Source organism: Hyperolius riggenbachi, chromosome 11 (assembly GCF_040937935.1).
Source record: "Hyperolius riggenbachi isolate aHypRig1 chromosome 11, aHypRig1.pri, whole genome shotgun sequence".
Taxonomy (NCBI): Eukaryota; Metazoa; Chordata; class Amphibia; order Anura; family Hyperoliidae; genus Hyperolius; species Hyperolius riggenbachi.
In genome coordinates this window covers 98,941,424-98,954,890 of record NC_090656.1, presented here as the reverse complement: position 1 = coordinate 98,954,890, position 13,467 = coordinate 98,941,424, and the positions used below count along the sequence as shown (strand labels likewise).

Here is a 13,467-nt window from a genome sequence, read left to right as displayed (position 1 = left end):
GGCTTAGTAATTAAGTTTTATACAATGTTTCTTATTGTAGAAGCAGCAATTTTACTTGAAGAAGTTTTGGCTAGGCAAGTGCGGGTTAAGCTCCCATCCATGTTGAGCATAGCATCCCAAAAGACTTGTTAGTGACCTTTACCTATTGTCAGAGATGGAAGGTAGTACATCAAACCAAACTGATAAGAAAATGTCTTTGTACAGATGTGGTGGAAACAGTGGGCATAGAGAATGCAAGTTTCCTGTGAGCAAATATGGGTGAAGCTCAAAGACGTGATCCCGAAAATCTGGGATGTAAACAGCAGGCAATGACTTGGTGATAATAAGATGAGCAAAGGCACTGCTGAGAGTTGAACTCAGGATCTCCTGTTTACTAGACAGGCACTTTAACCAACTAAGCCACAGCGCCCACATCCATGCAAATACAGTTATTGGTTATTGTGGCACAGCACTCTTTTTTCTTTGCATTTGCATTCTCAGTTTTTTAACATTTTTTTTTCAATAGTTTTTCAGGCCTACTTTTCCCTGCCTAAGAGTATACACATAGTCCACCTAAAAGGGAATGGAAAACTTTTAGGACAAAATTGTTGAAAATAATGTTGTGCAACTTCCAAAATATGATAATGAAAGCTGTGGCAAAACCAATGAGTTTTGTGCCACAGAAGCCAGTCACTATTATATTTCATGTAGGTGCTGTGGCTTAGTAATTAAGTTTTATACAATGTTTCTTATTGTAGAAGCAGCAATTTTACTTGAAGAAGTTTTGGCTAGGCAAGTGCGGGTTAAGCTCCCATCCATGTTGAGCATAGCATCCCAAAAGACTTGTTAGTGACCTTTACCTATTGTCAGAGATGGAAGGCAGTACATCAAACCAAACTGATAAGAAAATGTCTTTGTTCAGATGTGGTGGAAACAGTGGGCATAGGGAATGCAAGTTTCCTGTGAGCAAATATGGGTGAAGCTCTAAGACGTGATCCCGAAAATCTGGGATGTAAACAGCAGGCAATGACTTGGTGATAATAAGATGAGCAAAGGCACTGCTGAGAGTTGAACTCAGGATCTCCTGTTTACTAGACAGGCGCTTTAACCAACTAAGCCACAGCGCCCACATGCTGCAATCCAGTTATTGGTTATTGTGGCACAGCACTCTTTTTTCTTTGCATTTGCATTATCAGTTTTTTAACATTTTTTTTTCAATAGTTTTTCAGGCCTACTTTTCCCTGCCTAAGAGTATACACATAGTCCACCTAAAAGGGAATGGAAAACTTTTAGGACAAAATTGTTGAAAAGAATGTGCAACTTCCAAAATATGATAATGAAAGCTGTGGCAAAACCAATGAGTTTTGTGCCACAGAAGCCAGTCACTATTATATTTCATGTAGGTGCTGTGGTTTAGTAATTAAGTTTTATACAATGTTTCTTATTGTAGAAGCAGCAATTTTACTTGAAGAAGTTTTGGCTAGGCAAGTGTGGGTTAAGCTCCCATCCATGTTGAGCATAGCATCCCAAAAGACTTGTTAGTGACCTTTACCTATTGTCAGAGATGGAAGGTAGTACATCAAACCAAACTGATAAGAAAATGTCTTTGTTCAGATGTGGTGGAAACAGTGGGCATAGGGAATGCAAGTTTCCTGTGAGCAAATATGGGTGAAGCTCAAAGACGTGATCCCGAAAATCTGGGATGTAAACAGCAGGCAATGACTTGGTGATAATAAGATGAGCAAAGGCACTGCTGAGAGTTGAACTCAGGATCTCCTGTTTACTAGACAGGCGCTTTAACCAACTAAGCCACAGCGCCAACATGCATGCAAATACAGTTATTGGTTATTGTGGCACAGCCCTCTTTTTTCTTTGCATTTGCATTCTCAGTTTTTTAACATTTTTTTTTCAATAGTTTTTCAGGCCTACTTTTCCCTGCCTAAGAGTATACACATAGTCCACCTAAAAGGGAATGGAAAACTTTTAGGACAAAATTGTTGAAAAGAATGTTGTGCAACTTCCAAAATATGATAATGAAAGCTGTGGCAAAACCAATGAGTTTTGCGCCACAGAAGCCAGTCACTATTATATTTCATGTAGGTGCTGTGGCTTAGTAATTAAGTTTTATACAATGTTTCTTATTGTAGAAGCAGCAATTTTACTTGAAGAAGTTTTGGCTAGGCAAGTGCGGGTTAAGCTCCCATCCATGTTGAGCATAGCATCCCAAAAGACTTGTTAGTGACCTTTACCTATTGTCAGAGATGGAAGGTAGTACATCAAACCAAACTGATAAGAAAATGTCTTTGTTCAGATGTGGTGGAAACAGTGGGCATAGGGAATGCAAGTTTCCTGTGAGCAAATATGGGTGAAGCTCAAAGACGTGATCCCGAAAATCTGGGATGTAAACAGCAGGCAATGACTTGGTGATAATAAGATGAGCAAAGGCACTGCTGAGAGTTGAACTCAGGATCTCCTGTTTACTAGACAGGCACTTTAACCAACTAAGCCACAGCGCCCACATCCATGCAAATACAGTTATTGGTTATTGTGGCACAGCACTCTTTTTTCTTTGCATTTGCATTCTCAGTTTTTTAACATTTTTTTTTCAATAGTTTTTCAGGCCTACTTTTCCCTGCCTAAGAGTATACACATAGTCCACCTAAAAGGGAATGGAAAACTTTTAGGACAAAATTGTTGAAAAGAATGTTGTGCAACTTCCAAAATATGATAATGAAAGCTGTGGCAAAACCAATGAGTTTTGTGCCACAGAAGCCAGTCACTATTATATTTCATGTAGGTGCTGTGGCTTAGTAATTAAGTTTTATACAATGTTTCTTATTGTAGAAGCAGCAATTTTACTTGAAGAAGTTTTGGCTAGGCAAGTGCGGGTTAAGCTCCCATCCATGTTGAGCATAGCATCCCAAAAGACTTGTTAGTGACCTTTACCTATTGTCAGAGATGGAAGGTAGTACATCAAACCAAACTGATAAGAAAATGTCTTTGTTCAGATGTGGTGGAAACAGTGGGCATAGCGAATGCAAGTTTCCTGTGAGCAAATATGGGTGAAGCTCTAAGACGTGATTCCGAAAATCTGGGATGTAAACAGCAGGCAATGACTTGGTGATAATAAGATGAGCAAAGGCACTGCTGAGAGTTGAACTCAGGATCTCCTGTTTACTAGACAGGCGCTTTAACCAACTAAGCCACAGCGCCCACATGCTGCAATACAGTTATTGGTTATTGTGGCACAGCACTCTTTTTTCTTTGCATTTGCATTCTCAGTTTTTTAACATTTTTTTTCAATAGTTTTTCAGGCCTACTTTTCCCTGCCTAAGAGTATACACATAGTCCACCTAAAAGGGAATGGAAAACTTTTAGGACAAAATTGTTGAAAAGAATGTTGTGCAACTTCCAAAATATGATAATGAAAGCTGTGGCAAAACCAATGAGTTTTGCGCCACAGAAGCCAGTCACTATTATATTTCATGTAGGTGCTGTGGCTTAGTAATTAAGTTTTATACAATGTTTCTTATTGTAGAAGCAGCAATTTTACTTGAAGAAGTTTTGGCTAGGCAAGTGCGGGTTAAGCTCCCATCCATGTTGAGCATAGCATCCCAAAAGACTTGTTAGTGACCTTTACCTATTGTCAGAGATGGAAGGTAGTACATCAAACCAAACTGATAAGAAAATGTCTTTGTTCAGATGTGGTGGAAACAGTGGGCATAGGGAATGCAAGTTTCCTGTGAGCAAATATGGGTGAAGCTCAAAGACGTGATCCCGAAAATCTGGGATGTAAACAGCAGGCAATGACTTGGTGATAATAAGATGAGCAAAGGCACTGCTGAGAGTTGAACTCAGGATCTCCTGTTTACTAGACAGGCACTTTAACCAACTAAGCCACAGCGCCCACATGCATGCAAATACAGTTATTGGTTATTGTGGCACAGCACTCTTTTTTCTTTGCATTTGCATTCTCAGTTTTTTAACATTTTTTTTTCAATAGTTTTTCAGGCCTACTTTTCCCTGCCTAAGAGTATACACATAGTCCACCTAAAAGGGAATGGAAAACTTTTAGGACAAAATTGTTGAAAAGAATGTTGTGCAACTTCCAAAATATGATAATGAAAGCTGTGGCAAAACCAATGAGTTTTGTGCCACAGAAGCCAGTCACTATTATATTTCATGTAGGTGCTGTGGCTTAGTAATTAAGTTTTATACAATGTTTCTTATTGTAGAAGCAGCAATTTTACTTGAAGAAGTTTTGGCTAGGCAAGTGCGGGTTAAGCTCCCATCCATGTTGAGCATAGCATCCCAAAAGACTTGTTAGTGACCTTTACCTATTGTCAGAGATGGAAGGTAGTACATCAAACCAAACTGATAAGAAAATGTCTTTGTTCAGATGTGGTGGAAACAGTGGGCATAGCGAATGCAAGTTTCCTGTGAGCAAATATGGGTGAAGCTCTAAGACGTGATTCCGAAAATCTGGGATGTAAACAGCAGGCAATGACTTGGTGATAATAAGATGAACAAAGGCACTGCTGAGAGTTGAACTCAGGATCTCCTGTTTACTAGACAGGCGCTTTAACCAACTAAGCCACAGCGCCCACATGCTGCAATACAGTTATTGGTTATTGTGGCACAGCACTCTTTTTTCTTTGCATTTGCATTCTCAGTTTTTTAACATTTTTTTTCAATAGTTTTTCAGGCCTACTTTTCCCTGCCTAAGAGTATACACATAGTCCACCTAAAAGGGAATGGAAAACTTTTAGGACAAAATTGTTGAAAAGAATGTTGTGCAACTTCCAAAATATAATAATGAAGGCTGTGGCAAAACCAATGAGTTTTGTGCCACAGAAGCCAGTCACTATTATATTTCATGTAGGTGCTGTGGCTTAGTAATTAAGTTTTATACAATGTTTCTTATTGTAGAAGCAGCAATTTTACTTGAAGAAGTTTTGGCTAGGCAAGTGCGGGTTAAGCTCCCATCCATGTTGAGCATAGCATCCCAAAAGACTTGTTAGTGACCTTTACCTATTGTCAGAGATGGAAGGTAGTACATCAAACCAAACTGATAAGAAAATGTATTTGTTCAGATGTGGTGGAAACAGTGGGCATAGCGAATGCAAGTTTCCGTTGAGCAAATATGGGTGAATCTCAAAGACGTGATCACGAAAATCTGGGATGTAAACAGCAGGCAATGACTTGGTGATAATAAGATGAGCAAAGGCACTGCTGAGAGTTGAACTCAGGATCTCCTGTTTACTAGACAGGCGCTTTAACCAACTAAGCCACAGCGCCCACATGCTGCAATCCAGTTATTGGTTATTGTGGCACAGCACTCTTTTTTCTTTGCATTTGCATTCTCAGTTTTTTAACATTTTTTTTCAATAGTTTTTCAGGCCTACTTTTCCCTGCCTAAGAGTATACACATAGTCCACCTAAAAGGGAATGGAAAACTTTTAGGACAAAATTGTTGAAAAGAATGTTGTGCAACTTCCAAAATATGATAATGAAAGCTGTGGCAAAACCAATGAGTTTTGTGCCACAGAAGCCAGTCACTATTATATTTCATGTAGGTGCTGTGGCTTAGTAATTAAGTTTTATACAATGTTTCTTATTGTAGAAGCAGCAATTTTACTTGAAGAAGTTTTGGCTAGGCAAGTGTGGGTTAAGCTCCCATCCATGTTGAGCATAGCATCCCAAAAGACTTGTTAGTGACCTTTACCTATTGTCAGAGATGGAAGGTAGTACATCAAACCAAACTGATAAGAAAATGTCTTTGTTCAGATGTGGTGGAAACAGTGGGCATAGGGAATGCAAGTTTCCTGTGAGCAAATATGGGTGAAGCTCAAAGACGTGATCCCGAAAATCTGGGATGTAAACAGCAGGCAATGACTTGGTGATAATAAGATGAGCAAAGGCACTGCTGAGAGTTGAACTCAGGATCTCCTGTTTACTAGACAGGCGCTTTAACCAACTAAGCCACAGCGCCCACATGCTGCAATACAGTTATTGGTTATTGTGGCACAGCACTCTTTTTTCTTTGCATTTGCATTCTCAGTTTTTTAACATTTTTTTTTCAATAGTTTTTCAGGCCTACTTTTCCCTGCCTAAGAGTATACACATAGTCCACCTAAAAGGGAATGGAAAACTTTTAGGACAAAATTGTTGAAAAGAATGTTGTGCAATTTCCAAAATATGATAATGAAAGCTGTGGCAAAACCAATGAGTTTTGTGCCACAGAAGCCAGTCACTATTATATTTCATGTAGGTGCTGTGGCTTAGTAATTAAGTTTTATACAATGTTTCTTATTGTAGAAGCAGCAATTTTACTTGAAGAAGTTTTGGCTAGGCAAGTGTGGGTTAAGCTCCCATCCATGTTGAGCATAGCATCCCAAAAGACTTGTTAGTGACCTTTACCTATTGTCAGAGATGGAAGGTAGTACATCAAACCAAACTGATAAGAAAATGTCTTTGTTCAGATGTGGTGGAAACAGTGGGCATAGGGAATGCAAGTTTCCTGTGAGCAAATATGGGTGAAGCTCAAAGACGTGATCCCGAAAATCTGGGATGTAAACAGCAGGCAATGACTTGGTGATAATAAGATGAGCAAAGGCACTGCTGAAAGTTGAACTCAGGATCTCCTGTTTACTAGACAGGCGCTTTAACCAACTAAGCCACAGCGCCCACATGCATGCAAATACAGTTATTGGTTATTGTGGCACAGCACTCTTTTTTCTTTGCATTTGCATTCTCAGTTTTTTAACATTTTTTTTTCAATAGTTTTTCAGGCCTACTTTTCCCTGCCTAAGAGTATACACATAGTCCACCTAAAAGGGAATGGAAAACTTTTAGGACAAAATTGTTGAAAAGAATGTTGTGCAACTTCCAAAATATGATAATGAAAGCTGTGGCAAAACCAATGAGTTTTGTGCCACAGAAGCCAGTCACTATTATATTTCATGTAGGTGCTGTGGCTTAGTAATTAAGTTTTATACAATGTTTCTTATTGTAGAAGCAGCAATTTTACTTGAAGAAGTTTTGACTAGGCAAGTGCGGGTTAAGCTCCCATCCATGTTGAGCATAGTATCCCAAAAGACTTGTTAGTGACCTTTACCTATTGTCAGAGATGGAAGGTAGTACATCAAACCAAACTGATAAGAAAATGTCTTTGTTCAGATGTGGTGGAAACAGTGGGCATAGCGAATGCAAGTTTCCGTTGAGCAAATATGGGTGAAGCTCAAAGACGTGATCCCGAAAATCTGGGATGTAAACAGCAGGCAATGACTTGGTGATAATAAGATGAGCAAAGGCACTGCTGAGAGTTGAACTCAGGATCTCCTGTTTACTAGACAGGCGCTTTAACCAACTAAGCCACAGCACCCGCATGCTGCAATACAGTTATTGGTTATTGTGGCACAGCACTCTTTTTTCTTTGCATTTGCATTCTCAGTTTTTTAACATTTTTTTTTCAATAGTTTTTCAGGCCTACTTTTCCCTGCCTAAGAGTATACACATAGTCCACCTAAAAGGGAATGGAAAACTTTTAGGACAAAATTGTTGAAAAGAATGTTGTGCAACTTCCAAAATATGATAATGAAAGCTGTGGCAAAACCAATGAGTTTTGCGCCACAGAAGCCAGTCACTATTATATTTCATGTAGGTGCTGTGGCTTAGTAATTAAGTTTTATACAATGTTTCTTATTGTGGAAGCAGCAATTTTACTTGAAGAAGTTTTGGCTAGGCAAGTGCGGGTTAAGCTCCCATCCATGTTGAGCATAGCATCCCAAAAGACTTGTTAGTGACCTTTACCTATTGTCAGAGATGGAAGGTAGTACATCAAACCAAACTGATAAGAAAATGTCTTTGTTCTGATGTGGTGGAAACAGTGGGCATAGCGAATGCAAGTTTCCTGTGAGCAAATATGGGTGAAGCTCAAAGACGTGATCCCGAAAATCTGGGATGTAAACAGCAGACAATGACTTGGTGATAATAAGATGAGCAAAGGCACTGCTGAGAGTTGAACTCAGGATCTCCTGTTTACTAGACAGGCACTTTAACCAACTAAGCCACAGCGCCCACGTGCATGCAAATACAGTTATTGGTTATTGTGGCACAGCACTCTTTTTTCTTTGCATTTGCATTCTCAGTTTTTTTACATTTTTTTTTCAATAGTTTTTCAGGCCTACTTTTCCCTGCCTAAGAGTATACACATAGTCCACCTAAAAGGGAATGGAAAACTTTTAGGACAAAATTGTTGAAAATAATGTTGTGCAACTTCCAAAATATGATAATGAAAGCTGTGGCAAAACCAATGAGTTTTGTGCCACAGAAGCCAGTCACTATTATATTTCATGTAGGTGCTGTGACTTAGTAATTAAGTTTTATACAATGTTTCTTATTGTAGAAGCAGCAATTTTACTTGAAGAAGTTTTGGCTAGGCAAGTGCGGGTTAAGCTCCCATCCATGTTGAGCATAGCATCCCAAAAGACTTGTTAGTGACCTTTACCTATTGTCAGAGATGGAAGGTAGTACATCAAACCAAACTGATAAGAAAATGTCTTTGGTCAGTTGTGGTGGAAACAGTGGGCATAGCGAATGCAAGTTTCCTGTGAGCAAATATGAGTGAAGCTCAAAGACGTGATCCCGAAAATCTGGGATGTAAACAGCAGGCAATAATAAGATGAGCAAAGGCACTGCTGAGAGTTGAACTCAGGATCTCCTGTTTACTAAACAGGCGCTTTAACCAACTAACCCACAGCACCCACATGCTGCAATACAGTTATTGGTTATTGTGGCACAGCACTCTTTTTTCTTTGCATTTGCATTCTCAGTTTTTTAACATTTTTTTTCAATAGTTTTTCAGGCCTACTTTTCCCTGCCTAAGAGTATACACATAGTCCACCTAAAAGGGAATGGAAAACTTTTAGGACAAAATTGTTGAAAAGAATGTTGTGCAACTTCCAAAATATGATAATGAACGCTGTGGCAAAACCAATGAGTTTTGTGCCACAGAAGCCAGTCACTATTATATCTCATGTAGGTGCTGTGGCTTAGTAATTAAGTTTTATACAATGTTTCTTATTGTAGAAGCAGCAATTTTACTTGAAGAAGTTTTGGCTAGGCAAGTGCGGGTTAAGCTCCCATCCATGTTGAGCATAGCATCCCAAAAGACTTGTTAGTGACCTTTACCTATTGTCAGAGATGGAAGGTAGTACATCAAACCAAACTGATAAGAAAATGTCTTTGTTCAGATGTGGTGGAAACAGTGGGCATAGTGAATGCAAGTTTCCTGTGAGCAAATATGGGTGAAGCTCAAAGACGTGATCCCGAAAATCTGGGATGTAAACAGCAGGCAATGACTTGGTGATAATAAGATGAGCAAAGGCACTGCTGAGAGTTGAACTCAGAATCTCCTGTTTACTAGACAGGCACTTTAACCAACTAAGCCACAGCGCACACATGCTGCAATACAGTTATTGGTTATTGTGGCACAGCACTCTTTTTTCTTTGCATTTGCATTCTCAGTTTTTTAACATTTTTTTTTCAATAGTTTTTCAGGCCTACTTTTCCCTGCCTAAGAGTATACACATAGTCCACCTAAAAGGGAATGGAAAACTTTTAGGACAAAATTGTTGAAAAGAATGTTGTGCAACTTCCAAAATATGATAATGAAAGCTGTGGCAAAACCAATGAGTTTTGCGCCACAGAAGCCAGTCACTATTAAATTTCATGTAGGTGCTGTGGCTTAGTAATTAAGTTTTATACAATGTTTCTTATTGTAGAAGTAGCAATTTTACTTGAAGAAGTTTTGGCTAGGCAAGTGCGGGTTAAGCTCCCATCCATGTTGAGCATAGCATCCCAAAAGACTTGTTAGTGACCTTTACCTATTGTCAGAGATGGAAGGTAGTACATCAAACCAAACTGATAAGAAAATGTCTTTGTTCAGATGTGGTGGAAACAGTGGGCATAGGGAATGCAAGTTTCCTGTGAGCAAATATGGGTGAAGCTCAAAGACGTGATCCCGAAAATCTGGGATGTAAACAGCAGGCAATGACTTGGTGATAATAAGATGAGCAAAGGCACTGCTGAGAGTTGAACTCAGGATCTCCGGTTTACTAGACAGGCACTTTAACCAACTAAGCCACAGCGCCCAAACGCTGCAATACAGTTATTGGTTATTGGTTATTGTGGCACAGCACTCTTTTTTCTTTGCATTTGCATTCTCAGTTTTTTAACATTTTTTTTTCAATAGTTTTTCAGGCCTACTTTTCCCTGCCTAAGAGTATACACATAGTCCACCTAAAAGGGAATGGAAAACTTTTAGGACAAAATTGTTGAAAAGAATGTTGTGCAACTTCCAAAATATGATAATGAAAGCTGTGGCAAAACCGATGAGTATTGTGCCACAGAAGCCAGTCACTATTATATTTCATGTAGGTGCTGTGGCTTAGTGATTAAGCTTTATACAATGTTTCCTATTGTAGAAGCAGCAATTTTACTTGAAGAAGTTTTGGCTAGGCAAGTGCGGGTTAAGCTCCCATCCATATTGAGCATAGCATCCCAAAAGACTTGTTAGTGACCTTTACCTATTGTCAGAGATGGAAGGTAGTACATCAAACCAAACTGCTAAGAAAATGTCTTTGTTCCGATGTGGTGGAAACAGTGGGCATAGCGAATGCAAGTTTCCTGTAAGCAAATATGGGTGAAGCTCAAAGACGTGATCCCGAAAATCTGGGATGTAAACAGCAGGCAATGACTTGGTGATAATAAGATGAGCAAAGGCACTGCTGAGAGTTGAACTCAGGATCTCCTGTTTACTAGACAGGCGCTTTAACCAACTAAGCCACAGCGCCCACATGCTGCAATCCAGTTATTGGTTATTGTGGCACAGCACTCTTTTTTCTTTGCATTTGCATTCTCAGTTTTTTAACATTTTTTTTTCAATAGTTTTTCAGGCCTACTTTTCCCTGCCTAAGAGTATACACATAGTCCACCTAAAAGGGAATGGAAAACTTTTAGGACAAAATTGTTGAAAAGAATGTTGTGCAACTTCCAAAATATGATAATGAAAGCTGTGGCAAAACCAATGAGTTTTGTGCCACAGAAGCCAGTCACTATTATATTTCATGTAGGTGCTGTGACTTAGTAATTAAGTTTTATACAATGTTTCTTATTGTAGAAGCAGCAATTTTACTTGAAGAAGTATTGGCTAGGCAAGTGCGGGTTAAGCTCCCATCCATGTTGAGCATAGCATCCCAAAAGACTTGTTAGTGACCTTTACCTATTGTCAGAGATGGAAGGTAGTACATCAAACCAAACTGATAAGAAAATGTCTTTGTTCAGTTGTGGTGGAAACAGTGGGCATAGCGAATGCAAGTTTCCTGTGAGCAAATATGGGTGAAGCTCAAAGACGTGATCCCGAAAATCTGGGATGTAATCAGCAGGCAATAATAAGATGAGCAAAGGCACTGCTGAGAGTTGAACTCAGGATCTCCTGTTTACTAGACAGGCGCTTTAACCAACTAAGCCACAGCGCCCACATGCTGCAATACAGTTATTGGTTATTGTGGCACAGCACTCTTTTTTCTTTGCATTTGCATTCTCAGTTTTTTAACATTTTTTTTTCAATAGTTTTTCAGGCCTACTTTTCCCTGCCTAAGAGTATACACATAGTCCACCTAAAAGGGAATGGAAAACTTTTAGGACAAAATTGTTGAAAAGAATGTTGTGCAACTTCCAAAATATGATAATGAAAGCTGTGGCAAAACCAATGAGTTTTGTGCCACAGAAGCCAGTCACTATTATATTTCATGTAGGTGCTGTGGCTTAGTAATTAAGTTTTATACAATGTTTCTTATTGTAGAAGCAGCAATTTTACTTGAAGAAGTTTTGGCTCGGCAAGTGCGGGTTAAGCTCCCATCCATGTTGAGCATAGCATCCCAAAAGACTTGTTAGTGACCTTTACCTATTGTCAGAGATGGAAGGTAGTACATGAAACCAAACTGATAAGAAAATGTCTTTGTTCAGATGTGGTGGAAACAGTGGGCATAGCGAATGCAAGTTTCCTGTGAGCAAATATGGGTGAAGCTCAAAGACGTGATCCCGAAAATCTGGGATGTAAACAGCAGGCAATGACTTGGTGATAATAAGATGAGCAAAGGCACTGCTGAGAGTTGAACTCAGGATCTCCGGTTTATTAGACAGGCGCTTTAACCAACTAAGCCACAGCACCCATACGCTTATTAGCAGTTATTGGTTATTGTGGCACAGCACTCTTTTTTCTTTGCATTTGCATTCTCAGTCTTTTAACTTTTTTTTTCAATAGTTTTTCAGGCCTACTTTTCCCTGCCTATGAGTATACACATAGTCGACCTAAAAGGGAATGGAAAAATTTAGGACAAAATTGTTGAAAAGAATGTTGTGCAATTTCCAAAATATGATAATAAAAGCTGTGGCAAAACCGATGAGTATTGTGCCACAGAAGCCAGTCACTATTATAATTCATGTAGGTGCTGTGGCTTAGTAATTAAGTTTTATACAATTTTTCTTATTGTAGAAGCAGCAATTTTACTTGAAGAAGTTTTGGCTAGGCAAGTGCGGGTTAAGCTCCCATCCATGTTGAGCATAGCATCCCAAAAGACTTGTTAGTGACCTTTACCTATTGTCAGAGATGGAAGGTAGTACATCAAACCAAACTGATAAGAAAATGTCTTTGTTCAGATGTGGTGGAAACAGTGGGCATAGCGAATGCAAGTTTCCTGTGAGCAAATATGGGTGAAGCTCAAAGACGTGATCCCGAAAATCTGGGATGTAAACAGCAGGCAATGACTTGGTGATAATAAGATGAGCAAAGGCACTGCTGAGAGTTGAACTCAGGATCTCCTGTTTACTAGACAGGCGCTTTAACCAACTAAGCCACAGCGCCCACATGCTGCAATCCAGTTATTGGTTATTGTGGCACAGCACTCTTTTTTCTTTGCATTTGCATTCTCAGTTTTTTAACATTTTTTTTTCAATAGTTTTTCAGGCCTACTTTTCCCTGCCTAAGAGTATACACATAGTCCACCTAAAAGGGAATGGAAAACTTTTAGGACAAAATTGTTGAAAAGAATGTTGTGCAACTTCCAAAATATGATAATGAAAGCTGTGGCAAAACCAATGAGTTTTGTGCCACAGAAGCCAGTCACTATTATATTTCATGTAGGTGCTGTGACTTAGTAATTAAGTTTTATACAATGTTTCTTATTGTAGAAGCAGCAATTTTACTTGAAGAAGTTTTTGCTAGGCAAGTGCGGGTTAAGCTCCCATCCATGTTGAGCATAGCATCACAAAAGACTTGTTAGTGACCTTTACCTATTGTCAGAGATGGAAGGTAGTACATGAAACCAAACTGATAAGAAAATGTCTTTTTTCAGATGTGGTGGAAACAGTGGGCATAGCGAATGCAAGTTTCCTGTGAGCAAATATGGGTGAAGCTCAAAGACG

The 13,467-nt window shown here is 39.1% G+C and overlaps 16 non-coding genes across 16 annotated transcripts; all 16 read right to left on the bottom strand.

Moving 5' to 3' along the window:
* Positions 1-335: 335 nt before the first annotated feature.
* TRNAT-AGU (transfer RNA threonine (anticodon AGU)) lies at positions 336-409 on the bottom strand. Its single transcript has one exon. It is a non-coding gene; the product is annotated as a tRNA-Thr (tRNA).
* Positions 410-1,032: 623 nt separating this feature from the next.
* TRNAT-AGU (transfer RNA threonine (anticodon AGU)) lies at positions 1,033-1,106 on the bottom strand. Its single transcript has one exon. It is a non-coding gene; the product is annotated as a tRNA-Thr (tRNA).
* A 618-nt stretch (positions 1,107-1,724) lies between these two features.
* On the bottom strand, positions 1,725-1,798 carry TRNAT-AGU (transfer RNA threonine (anticodon AGU)). The gene has a single exon. It is a non-coding gene; the product is annotated as a tRNA-Thr (tRNA).
* Positions 1,799-2,421: 623 nt separating this feature from the next.
* Positions 2,422-2,495, bottom strand: TRNAT-AGU (transfer RNA threonine (anticodon AGU)). Its single transcript has one exon. It is a non-coding gene; the product is annotated as a tRNA-Thr (tRNA).
* A 623-nt stretch (positions 2,496-3,118) lies between these two features.
* TRNAT-AGU (transfer RNA threonine (anticodon AGU)) lies at positions 3,119-3,192 on the bottom strand. Its single transcript has one exon. It is a non-coding gene; the product is annotated as a tRNA-Thr (tRNA).
* A 620-nt stretch (positions 3,193-3,812) lies between these two features.
* On the bottom strand, positions 3,813-3,886 carry TRNAT-AGU (transfer RNA threonine (anticodon AGU)). Its single transcript has one exon. It is a non-coding gene; the product is annotated as a tRNA-Thr (tRNA).
* A 623-nt stretch (positions 3,887-4,509) lies between these two features.
* Positions 4,510-4,583, bottom strand: TRNAT-AGU (transfer RNA threonine (anticodon AGU)). Its single transcript has one exon. It is a non-coding gene; the product is annotated as a tRNA-Thr (tRNA).
* A 620-nt stretch (positions 4,584-5,203) lies between these two features.
* On the bottom strand, positions 5,204-5,277 carry TRNAT-AGU (transfer RNA threonine (anticodon AGU)). The gene has a single exon. It is a non-coding gene; the product is annotated as a tRNA-Thr (tRNA).
* A 620-nt stretch (positions 5,278-5,897) lies between these two features.
* TRNAT-AGU (transfer RNA threonine (anticodon AGU)) lies at positions 5,898-5,971 on the bottom strand. Its single transcript has one exon. It is a non-coding gene; the product is annotated as a tRNA-Thr (tRNA).
* Positions 5,972-6,592: 621 nt separating this feature from the next.
* TRNAT-AGU (transfer RNA threonine (anticodon AGU)) lies at positions 6,593-6,666 on the bottom strand. Its single transcript has one exon. It is a non-coding gene; the product is annotated as a tRNA-Thr (tRNA).
* A 623-nt stretch (positions 6,667-7,289) lies between these two features.
* Positions 7,290-7,363, bottom strand: TRNAT-AGU (transfer RNA threonine (anticodon AGU)). The gene has a single exon. It is a non-coding gene; the product is annotated as a tRNA-Thr (tRNA).
* A 621-nt stretch (positions 7,364-7,984) lies between these two features.
* TRNAT-AGU (transfer RNA threonine (anticodon AGU)) lies at positions 7,985-8,058 on the bottom strand. The gene has a single exon. It is a non-coding gene; the product is annotated as a tRNA-Thr (tRNA).
* A 2,703-nt stretch (positions 8,059-10,761) lies between these two features.
* On the bottom strand, positions 10,762-10,835 carry TRNAT-AGU (transfer RNA threonine (anticodon AGU)). The gene has a single exon. It is a non-coding gene; the product is annotated as a tRNA-Thr (tRNA).
* A 610-nt stretch (positions 10,836-11,445) lies between these two features.
* Positions 11,446-11,519, bottom strand: TRNAT-AGU (transfer RNA threonine (anticodon AGU)). The gene has a single exon. It is a non-coding gene; the product is annotated as a tRNA-Thr (tRNA).
* Positions 11,520-12,140: 621 nt separating this feature from the next.
* TRNAI-AAU (transfer RNA isoleucine (anticodon AAU)) lies at positions 12,141-12,214 on the bottom strand. The gene has a single exon. It is a non-coding gene; the product is annotated as a tRNA-Ile (tRNA).
* A 619-nt stretch (positions 12,215-12,833) lies between these two features.
* TRNAT-AGU (transfer RNA threonine (anticodon AGU)) lies at positions 12,834-12,907 on the bottom strand. Its single transcript has one exon. It is a non-coding gene; the product is annotated as a tRNA-Thr (tRNA).
* Between the last annotated feature and the right edge of the window lie 560 nt (positions 12,908-13,467).